Below are 5,507 nucleotides of genomic sequence, written 5' to 3'. Positions count from 1 at the left end.
AAACATGACCCTCACAGTGCTCGTCGGTTGGTCCAGATGGGTGTAGACACGATTGAGCAGGTAGATGATGGCGTCCTCAGTTCCGAGACGAGGCTGATAAGCGAATTGAAGGGGATCCAGATGTGGTCGTACTATGGGTCGCAGCTGGTCCAGGATGAGCCTTTCCAGGGTCTTCATGATGTGGGAGGTCAGTAATCCTGGGCGCCACTGGGACGTGGTGTCTTTGGTACAGGGACGAGGCATGATGTCTTCCACATCACTGGTACCCTTTGCAGACTCACGGTCAGCATAAACAGTTTATGAAAGACTCCACACAGCTGGGGGGCACAGGTCTTGAGGACGAGGGGACTCACTCCATCTGGTCCAGCAGACTTGCCTGAGTGAAGTCTCCTCATTTGCATCTCAACCTGGTATTGAGTGAAGGTGATGGGTGGGGGAGCGGTGTCAGGAATCTCACAGGAGGCAACAGCGCCATGTGAAGAGAGAGGCTGGCACAGTGGTGTGGCTCTGGATTCCAGGCTGACTACAGGTGAGGTTGTGGGGATGGGAGCAGACACTGTGGTGTCGAATCTATTGAAAAACAGATTCAACTCGTCGGCTCTATTCTCACCTCCCTCAGCTCCCCTGCTGTTGGTTGGCCTGAATCCAGTGATGGTCTTCATGCCCCTCCACACCTCTCTCATGCTGTTCTGCTGGAGTTTCCACTCCAGCTTCCTCTTGTAATTGTCCTTAGCCTCTCTGATCTTGTCCTTTAGTAACACCTGGACCTTCCTCACCTCCTCTTTATTGCCCCCTCTGAAAGCCCTCTTCTTGTTGTTGAGGAGGGCTTTGATGTCCTTAGTCACCCACGGCTTGTTATTTGGGTAACAATGAACAGTCTGAGCTGGAACAATGGAGTCTGTGCAGAAAGTTATGTAGTCTGTGATACACTCAGTAAGCCCATTGATGTCCTCGGCGTGAGGCTCACAGAGTGTTTCCCAGTTGGTCACCTCGAAACAGCCCTGTAGTTCCGCTAAGGCCTCCTCTGACCACCTCCTAACGCTCCTCGTGGTCACAGGTTCCCTCCTCACAATTGGCACATAGCGGGGGGTGAGGTGAATCAGGTTATGATCTGACCTACCAAGTGGGGGGGAGGGAGGAGGAGCTGTATGCATCCTTGACATTAGCATACAGTAGGTCTAGAATTTTTTTCTCCCCTGGTCGGACAGTCCACATATTGTCTGAATGTTGGTAGTGTATTGTCCAGTGATACATGGTTGAAGTCACCCGAGATTACAATATAGGCACTCGAGTGCTGAGTCTGTAACCGGCCTATGGCAAAGTGGATAGTGTCACATGCAGCTGTGGGGTTAGCAGAGGGAGGAACATAAACAGCCATCAAGATGACGTGAGAGAATTCCATGGGCAAATAATACGGCCTGAGTCCAACAGCACACAGTTGAATGTCCGGGCAACAAATCCTTTCTTTGATTGTTATGTTGGCAGGGTTACACCACCGGTTGTTAACTAAAACAGCAAGCCCACCTCCTTTCCGCTTACCGCTAGCAATGCTGTCCCTGTCCGCCCGAACAGTGTGGAAGCCTTCCATGGAAGCATTCTCGTTGGGAATGTCCTGGTGCATCCATGATTCAATGAAACACATCAGGCTACACTCTCGGTATTCCCTCTGACTCCGTACCAGTGCTGAGAGCTCGTTGATTTTATTCGATAACGATTGCACATCGGGCGACCATGGCTCAGGGGGTTGGGAAGCGTATCTGTAACCGGAAGGTCGCCGGTTCGATCCCTGGGCTCTCTGTCCTGGTCGTTGTGTCCTTGGGCAAGACACTTTACCTTACTTGCCTACTGGTGTTGGCCAGAGGGGCCGATGGTGCGATATGGCAGCCTCGCTTCTGTCAGTCTGCCCCAGGGCAGCTGTGGCTACAACCGTAGCTTGCCTCCACCAGTGTGTGAATGTGAGAGTGAATGAATAGTGGCATTGTAAAGCGCTTTGGGTGCCTTGAAAAGCGCTATATAAATCCAATCCATTATTATTTCCCATTACGATAGACGGCAGACACGGTTTATACCTCCTCCTCGCTTTGAGCCTCCGCTGTCTCACCGTCTCCTTCTTTCTTCTCTTCTGCCCTTGACCTCTGCATCCCCGATGTGTTTTCCTCCAAATTTCAGCTGGTGCTTCTGCAGGTCTAGCCAGCGAGCCGGCCGGCATCAGGGCGATCAGCTGATCTCTGGAGTAAACAGTCCGTGAGTGTAGGAGATGTGCCGCAGTCCCGTTCCTTGATAAAAGTAATAGTTCCACGGCCACCAGAAGAACAAAAACTCTCAATCCACATGATTGAGTAAAAGATAATAAACGGATGAAAATACAAGTCAGAGAAAAAAAATGATATACTGTTAGTTTTACCCTAGACTTTTATCTATTTATTTATTTTGTCATTCCATATAACATTTTCCCAAAGATCTTAAGGATCTTATCATCAATTTTTTTTTTTTTTTTTACAAATGTGAGATGAGTCTTTGGGTTCTCTTTGGTCAGCAGTGATTTTCTCCTTATTACTCTTCCATCTAGGCCCTTTTTTTGCCCAGTCTCTGTATTGTTGTTGAATAACTGAGGCAAATGAGGCCTAAAGTTCTTTGGATGTTGTTCTGGGTTCTTTTTTGACCTCCTGGATGAGTCGTTGATGCACTCTTGGAGCAATATTAGTAGACTGGCCACTCCTTGGAAAGTTCACAACTGTTCCAAGTTTTGATAACTGGATTGTATGGATAGTTTTTTGCCTTGAATAAGTAAATCATAATATGGGCATTTTTTATTTACTTGGGGTATCTTTGTCTGTAAATTGTATGCACATTTGTTTGATGATCTGAAATATTGTGTGACACAAGTGTGACAAATATGCAAGAAAGTAAGAAATCAGGAAGGGACCACAAGAGTTCATAAGGTTGTCATCCAGGAAGCAAGGATTTGACACCTATCCATCCATCCAATTCAAGGTCGTAGGGGGCTGAAGCCTATCCCAGCTGCCATAGAGTGAGAGGCGGGGTGCACCCTGGAGGGGCCACATGTTTATCAATCCATTGCATGATTGATGGACATGCCAGCCAGTGGACACAATGACATCTTGCTGTAAGGTGACAGGACTAGCCATTGCACCACTTTGCCACTTTTGGCCTTTTGTTTTCTCTCTCTGATTAATTTTGTTTGCATTTTAATGTTTGGTTTTGTTACTGTTGTCACTGTTATGATTACTACTAGGTTAGATTTGAGGAGAAAAAAGGTAGATTTGCAATCAACACACTAGCAAAGCTAACTATAACTGTATTCAAAGCTTCTCTAGTTACTGAATTAATAGTGTGGTGAGTCCTCTAAAAATATATATAAATAAAGCCAAAAGAAAGAGAATTAAGCAAACAAAGTTGTATACTAAGATCTCTACAATGACTGTAGGTTTACTGAAATAAATGAAGCAAATCACGATAAGTATACAGGTTATTTCAGCAGCTCTGTGTGATATGCAGACTTTGCACACTTTGTGTTTCAGCATCAAACAATAGATCAAGGCAATCCTTTGCAGGAAAGTTCATAGTGGGGGATAGACAGACAGGGGAACAGAGTGAAACAGTGTGAGAAGCTTACTGGCAGTGATGGTGGTGCCAGATGGGAGAGGAAAGAGCTGCCCAGGAGAAGCGCCAGTAAGCGCAGACAAGTGGTGCCAACCCAACTGTGTCTAACAGGAGGTCCAGCTATTTAATCAAACCCAGCACTGAAACCGCACTAGTGCCAGATGCAATTCAAATCCTTATATAACCCAAGCGCCAATTAGTTTTGTAAAGATTTCCCACCACACCCTCTGTCAAGGATCTTAGAATAGCTGCCCCTTATTATAATGTGTGTAATAAACCGAACCTTCATAGGGTGGGAGACACATGAGAAATGATGGATTTCAGAATTATGGGAGACAGGACGTAGACAAAAGAGTTGAAGAACCACACAGTGCTATATTTACATGGTAGGCGCTCTTTACTGTGTCCGCATTAAGTGTGAAATTCGACCATTTGTCCTTCAATTAATCTGAGACTGAATTGCCTCGATTCTAATGTCCCGTCATGTAGGTGATTAAGCTGCCAATACTGCCACCCACACACACAGAGACACAAACCTAGCAAAGGAAGCTAATGTTAACTAATAAAAAGGCTATTGTTAAGGCACCACTTTGATATAGCTGATGAAATCATCTAGTGCAGCTCTGTGGGGGATGAAGGGACAGTCCGGAGGAGGGGATGGGTTGTTTGAGCCAGAAATAACTGAAAATACTTTGATTAAATTCAGAGGTGAGAGATTTTCATCAGCGTGATACAACTCAGTGGGGGTGTCAGTGTAATAGTAGGGGCTGGGAGTCTCTGCTGTTGACAGAAAGGACACAGTGCTTGTCAGCAAAGTCATCTTCTCCATGCACAACATCTGTACTGATTTTGTGCTGCTCCGTAAGCAGGTCATTAATCTAAACCTGGACCACTCCTTATCGCGCAGAGCGACAGGTACTCTCACACTGTGTACAGAGAATGAAAAATAGATATCAGATTTTATTTTTTTTTCTGCTGCATTTGTCTCTGTTCCCTCTCTCTTCACGGGCCCTATTTTTGTCAGCCACCTCCTCTTTCTGCTTCTACGAGGCCATTTGAATCTGACATGCTTGTGCGCCCGGATCTTTTAGGCAGTCTAAAACCGAAATACCTCTTCCTGGAAGAGCACCATGCTTCTTGACCCCTTTTCAGCCTCGGCACTGGATCGATGCACAGTGGTGCTGATGCTGTGGCATTTCCACAAGGAGATGGATGTTGTGGGGTCTATAAGGCAACATGGTGACATTTACATGAGGAAGAATGGATGCTGTTCGGCCAGGAAGGAAAGAAAAGAGGTGGGAGCAGAGCAGTGGGACAGCGTTATCACCCCATCCACACTGATGCTCCTTGACAGTCATTTTGCCCCTCCTGCTGAGGTACTTAGATGCTACATGGAATGCTCTCTGTACACCATCTGCAATTCCAGCCTGCAAAGGATTCAAGGTGAAGACATTTGTCAGTGCACTGCAACCAACATTGGAGGGGGGTTAATGAATGCATTTAAATAAAGATTAAACTTTTTTTTTTCCCAGTCAATCAGAGCCGTAATCCGATTCATACTCAAGCCTGCCTGCTGTCATGTGCAAAGAGGGTTTTTATAAAAGAGGACAGGATGTGCTGGGGGAATGAGTGCAAAAGAACTCAGAGCTGAGCCCGCCAGTCTTGAAGTTATTCAATCAAAAATGAGTACATTTCATATTATGAAGACCATATTGAATACAGGCCAAGGTGTGCTGTCCACAGAAAATGTTTCAAAGGACAGGAAATGATTACTAAAATGTGCTATGTTGTGTCAGGGCAGCCTGCTGCTGAGTGCACCAGATAACAGCTGCTTTCTGTTGAGAAAGTTTTACTCAAAGTAAAAACAGGTAAACTTCTATACT

This window comes from Mchenga conophoros, linkage group LG17 (assembly GCF_057382185.1).
Source record: "Mchenga conophoros isolate Kocher_MC1m ecotype Shallow Benthic linkage group LG17, M_conophoros_male_GT1.1, whole genome shotgun sequence".
In the NCBI taxonomy this organism is placed as follows: Eukaryota; Metazoa; Chordata; class Actinopteri; order Cichliformes; family Cichlidae; genus Mchenga; species Mchenga conophoros.
The sequence above is the reverse complement of the archived record's forward strand: the minus strand, read 5'-3'. Positions refer to the sequence as shown.